Consider the following 7,132-nt stretch of genomic DNA (forward strand, 5'->3'; position numbering starts at 1 on the left):
TTTATACCTATATGTCATACACTCATAGCGGACCACCATATTATTATATGTTTAATGAAAACTGATCAAGTACACAAAATCGACAAAATAAACATATATTTTAATAGTTTTATTATATTATTATTACAATAATATTGTCACAGATAAATATGTCTTTTTTAAATTGTAATTATTAATCACGACATTGCGCACGTTCGATTTGGTACACTTTCAGTGATAATAATTATTATTTAATTTATCACATTTTTTGTTTTTTTTAAAGTAAATCATTACTATTATACGTCTTTTTTTAGATACCTATAATAAGTTTAATAACAATCTATTATACCTAGTAATTTCGATTTTATGATTACATTAAATCAATTTTACTTCAATTTGAATGTTTCGGTCAGTTTTTTTTTTTATGCGGTTACTTCAAACATTGATAACATTTATAATATTGTAATATGTAGAGTATTTGATTTAGGTATGTTAAATATTTTTTTCTTATAAAATTGCACACACACAGACACGTATGTATTATATTATATATATTCAATGTATGGACACACTTCAAAAGGCTCTCAACAAAACTTAGAATATTATCAATCGTAATAATAATACATGGTGTTTCTTAAATATATTATGTATACAAACTAACCAAATATCACGTTGTCCGAATTCAAAAGATTTTGATTGAAATTCGATTTTTTTCACGTTTCATCATGAATGAATTGTAAACATTATTTTATATCCAGCGTGGAACCCCCAAATATGTCAATTGCATACCGTCCATCGTTCGATATAGGTACTCATATTATAGATGTGTATACATAAAATATAAGAATAACAAGTGTACCTATAGGTACTACCCGATAGTATAGTAATAGAAAAATTTGTGCTCGTATATCCACGTAGGTATATATATATATGTGCAGCAATCGTAGGCCGTAACGAGTGTTTGGAAATTCAACATCTAACCTTTTGTATGAGACTCGTTTTATTCATTTGTTCGTCCGGTATTTGGTATCTACACGTGACCGGTTAAGTACCATCATACAAACATTTTAGAGTTAATCGGTTCGATTATTTATTAGTTTCTCATTTTTATGCGTAGTCTAAATTTACCTTACATTCTCTAACAGGTGTAAAAAAATTTAACTTGCCATTTTTTTGGTTGATTAATCGTAATCGATTTAGATTTTTTTATTTTATTTTTAATGCAAATATAAATATACATGTAAATATACATATTACATTTAAGCGTATTCAAATATAAAAGCGTACTCCTCTCTATGGATGATGGGACAGTGCCAATACAAAAGACATACGCATATTTAAATAAAATAAAAAATGTAGGTAGGTATATACCTACATATAATACACGATAACGTACAGGTACAGGTTTCATCCGAATACTGTGCCCCTTATTTACACGAGTTTCAAAAGACTACTATTATTGTAGGTGGTTCTTTTATTCTCCGATGTGAGTAGAATGAAGATGTCATTTCAGCGTGTCTACTGATTGACATGCGTGATATGTGATATTGTCACTGTATTCCCAAAATACATGGTTTTTTGTGTAGTTAAGATAAAACATTATTGGACATTTGTTAAAAAACATAAAACACAGTTAACACTATTTAAATGTCTACACGGTTTATTATATATATTATAAGTGCACACCTATAAGATATATAATATTGATGTCAGATATACTACAGACAAGATAATTGATAAAGAAAATATATCATATTTCTTGGATTAAATTTCAAATTTTTAATATTTCTTATTTTTAGTGTTATATATAAAAATATAATTTTAATTCGTTATTTCATATTTAATTTTTAACTTTTACAAAATTACAAAAATTAATTTAAATTGTATTATTCCATAAAATCATTAAAATTAACTTCATAAATAAATGGTTAGGTATGAAATTTTAACTAGAGTAGACTTAATATTTATACATTTTAAATCTAACATGATATACATTATTATAAATACTATATTATAAAGTAGCTAAATAGACACTATTTAAAAAAATTAATTGTCATCATTTGAAACCCATATATCCATTCGTGCGTTTTAACACTAATTTTAAATACTAATCAAGTATTTATAATCAATGATTTAAATTTATTAATGATATTTAAATGAAATTTTAACTATTGTGCGTATGGTGAGGTTACAGTAAAACGGATTATAGACGAATTTATTTATCAATAGATTTTATTAAACTTAAACTTAAGAAAATTATTTATGCTTGTACGTTAAATTTAAATCTTTGATCATTATATTATGAGCATTTTTTAAACTCAAACCTTAAATAAAAATTTAAACACTGTAAAAAAAGCTCACGAATAACCTTATAAATAATGGTCAACACTTTAAGTTTAATAATCGTTCAATTCGCTCTTATATCAAATTTAACAAAACTACAACAGTAACAACTCAAGATTGATTATCAACTCTATATTATGCTAAACGTAAATTTACTATGTTAAGAGTGAATTTTCAAAGAGTAAAAACAAATATTGCACTAACAGTCTTAATATTGTTGTATTTTAAAAATTTCAGCCAAATTTATTTTTAAACGACTAAACTGTAGATCTTATAGAAAACTAATCCATACATATTATTACTTGTTAATATTTACAGCTATGAGTCACGTTCATATAAAACCCTATATAATTGAAACAAAGAGCTTACCTTAACTTTTCTATTATTATATTTACTAAATAATATATGGCCACTGGCCAGTGAATGATTGAGTATTTTTGAGTAGATGCTATTTTGCAGTTTTACTATGGAATATATACATATATATACACAAAACATGGGTTGGCTCTCTGTCGGAACATACTAGTTAGTTATATAGGTAAGGTATCTATACTCTCTTTTATTTTTGACAGAAGAACAGGAATGCATAATAATACGTGGGCGTTATCATTAGAAAGATATTACGAAAAACACAGCCAAATGGTCTCTGAATGCTTGAAGCATTATATAAAAAAAAAACCGTTAACATATTATACTCTACAGAGTCTACAGAATGCCCGGCACTGTTATCAAACCTTATCTTTTTAAATCTTTCCTTTATAGGCCATTGTGTTTTTAATACCATATATAAAAAGATCTGTAATTTTTATTGATTTTTTGATACTAACTATTAGATAATTAATACCATATACATATCTTTGATGTGATATTTATGTTTTACTGATTATTATTTTACCTATATATATATATTATATGATTACAATAATAAATTAACATTTGATATAATTTGAAGATCCGGTGTAACCAAATAATATAGTACTTCACTATAAATATTCATCATATGACCAACGACTGATACGCTGCAGTGAATCAGTGACGTATTTCGTGTTTACGATGTTACAATGAAACAATGTGGAAAAATCTAAACAAATAACTAATAAATAATCACCATGGCTATACTTTTGAATAAATTATATCTATCAGTGTATAAAAAAAAAAAAAACAAGACGGATAAAACCACATCATCCCCTGTTTAAATATGAGCCACATTATACGGTAGTGTGATATTTACATATAATAATATATTATACATTTTGTTATTAGCTATTAATTTATTACTTATTACATCATATCCAACATATATAGGTACACAAAATATATTGTAATTTATACATTATATCATTTTAACATTGGTTAAAAGATATATAAAAACTTATTACTTTCATAATTTTTAAACTAATGTTAAATGTAAGATTGTATTTTGTTTTGTATATTTAATTGCATAATTTATTGTACACATATAACTAAAAAATAATATTTTAAATAAAGTAAATCTTAAACTATTAATACAGAACCTATAATTCATCAGAGAGGTACAATATTCAATAGTGAACCTTTTTTTTTTTTTTAATATACAGTTTACTGTCGGTAAAATTATAATAATTTAAGAAAAAGTTTACAAACATGCGTTTTTATATTATTTCATTTTAATGTTATAAAATGCATATAATCCCAAAAAAACCGTGATTTCGTATGATAGTACCAAAACAACAATTATTATAAAAGATACCATAAAATTAAAAATTGAAACAACAAAAATGATTTATTACTAAATAATTTATTGGCAAAATAAATGTTTTAAAAATAATAATTAGTATAATATATTAAGTTAATCGAAGAAATGTATAACAATGAATATAAAATATTCTTATTACTAATGAAATCGCCAAAAAAAAATATATTTATTACGTACAAAAAAAATATATAAATATATTGGAAATTAAGAATTAATTTGTTCGTGTTAATATTAAATATTAATTATTTTAATATCGCCAATATCTCCCTAAAAACTTTTAGACCATGTCTTCGCAAGACTACACAAGTTTCTCAAAAACACGTTTTAAAAACACATCGAATAAAAAATAATCATATCCAATAAAAACGCTTATGATGGTCTTAGTCATAGCCCATAGCTATTGTTTAACATCATAGAAATTCCTGAATATTTAATTCCTAAAACTAAAATTAAATGTGTGGTGTAAATATATTTGTTTTCATACTTAAACTTATTAACTCAGTTAGATATTTTATAATTATTTTCAACGAAATTGTAGAAATATATCCAAATGAACACCTACACATTGCTTATAGATTTATCAAATCTATAGATTATTATAACTACCTAATATTCTGATCATATTTCAGACATTATAGTTATGATATTTAATATTTATATTAACAACTACTATTATTAAAATTATTGTTTAGAAATATAAAAAAGTTGTAAACAATTTAAATTATAATAAAGAGTTATTATTATTATTACTTATGGTTAATAAACTAACCACTTAAATTAATTTCATTGAAAAAATCCTATTTAACCTTATAATATTACCGTGTGTAATAATACTATTTCTAAGTTAAGGGTTAAGTGACGAAGAATTATTAAAATAAAAAATAATCTATTACTATAAAACGATATATTATAAAAAACAAAAATCTAACTTAGAACAGTTATCTATCACTAGCCCTTCCCCTCAAAAAAAAAAAAAAAAAATTACAGTAATGAAATCACAAATTATTGTTATTAAATTATAAAATGTATTAAAAATAGAAAAAAGTGACTATTTATATAAAAAAAAAAATTTATAGTAGATATATTGATGTTTATATATTGTAAACAAAATTTAAAATCTATAAGTATTGAGTTATTTAAGAAAAAAATGGGCTCTAACAAACAAGGGAATATAAATGAGTCCAATCTTAAAATGCGAAGTATATACCGTGCATGGCTGCATAGTGCATATTATATCCGGTGCACATGTTTGTGAAACATAACAATGTAAGTATACAGTAGACATATTACATGTACGTATACGAACTGAGGAAGTCACTCTGCTGTATAGTATAAGTTTTGAGTGTACCTCGTTATTGAGATACCTATAGTTACTATTATATCCATTATGAATATATTAAATTTGAATTCAATGATAATCATTGCATATAATAACCAAATTTTGATAACAGAACGTACGTTTAAGTATTCTTTAGTGTAGGTATATTATAGATATTAATTGATATCAACTATTAATTTAACAATTTATACAGTTATACTATATTATATGATTTTTATATATTTTGCGTATATACAACTATAATTTACTGTATAGATATACAGAAATAAAGTTAAATGTTAATTATTATATTTTCATTACAAAATACTGAGTTAAGGTTTTAAGAAATAATTTATTTTAGTAGAAGTACATATTATATGATTTTATCTTGTTGTACCTACTGTAGTTTATAAGTTTATTAGTAGATATTATAGGTATAGTACCAATAGTAGGTACCGTGATTCATAATATTATATTAATGTAAAACACTTATGAGAAAATGAATATAATATTAATACCATCACATTACTGAATAAAATTCTTATTATTAATGTTAGATTAAAATACACAGAAAGTTATAATTAATGTTAATATTTATAAATATATTTTCTCATGTAAAGTGTATAATGTACGAATAAATAGTAATATACTCGTAATATGTGTGTTGTATCTATATTGTCTACGCCATCATACGATATTCTTGAAGGATAATTTAAAAAAAAATTATTCATTACTTTTAATAAATAAAGTTCAAAACTTAAACTTGTTAATGTTTAGAACATACTCAAATTAAAATCAAAATGATATAAAAGATTTGGATAGACCACTATTGACTATCCAATATCGAATATTTTTATATTAAAGTATTACTAAATCATTGCTTTCAAAAACGGTTCAGAGCAGAGTTTGATTTACTTAAAAACTTTAAATTAGTATAAATAATTTATTTACATTGGTATCAAGAGCATAGAAATACCTTGGACTTACATAATTTTATCGTTATCCATTTTTATTTTTTAAAACATTTTTCAGACTTGCATTATAATCTAGTCTTAACAATTAAACATGGTAATTATTATCATAAATTTTGTAGTATAATATTTATTAATTTTTAATATGAATATAAATACTCATAATTAAAACCTATATTTAAATTGGATCGAAACTTTCAACGTATATACCTTTTTTATGACAAACGACAAAATTAAACAATTAAAGTTGAATTATTCGTACTTAATGTCAAAATGGAAACTATGAGAATAATAGATTATCATAAGTCAATAAGTCAATTTTTAACTTTTAATAAATTAATTTATATAATTTTCTTCGAAATTAATATTTATGTATTATAATGTATTAATATAAATGTATATTGTATATATTATGTTTTGATTTTTATGAAGGAAAATAATATTGCGTTAAAATATGTGCATCTTATAGTTAAGTTATCATAAGGGCACAACAGTACAACAATAGGTACATATTATTTTTGAATTTAAATTTTAAATTCGAAACCTACATAAGACCGTCCGTCTCGGTAAGTGAAATAAAAATTCACTCTCTTATAATAATTCCGTGACAAAAAAAAAAAAAAAAGAACATAAGTCTTGAATATCCGAATTCGTCACAGACACGAACCTTTCGGTATGGGTCAGACACGATCCCCTCTGCTGCGCATATTCCACCCTAACATTCTCAAGAACTAAACTCAAGGTGGTCAGAATGTCTATTGATGCGTGTGGGGAATATTTTTACGG

This window comes from Melanaphis sacchari, unplaced genomic scaffold (assembly GCF_002803265.2).
Source record: "Melanaphis sacchari strain LSU unplaced genomic scaffold, SCAv2.0 Contig74_pilon_pilon, whole genome shotgun sequence".
NCBI classification, from domain to species: domain Eukaryota; kingdom Metazoa; phylum Arthropoda; class Insecta; order Hemiptera; family Aphididae; genus Melanaphis; species Melanaphis sacchari.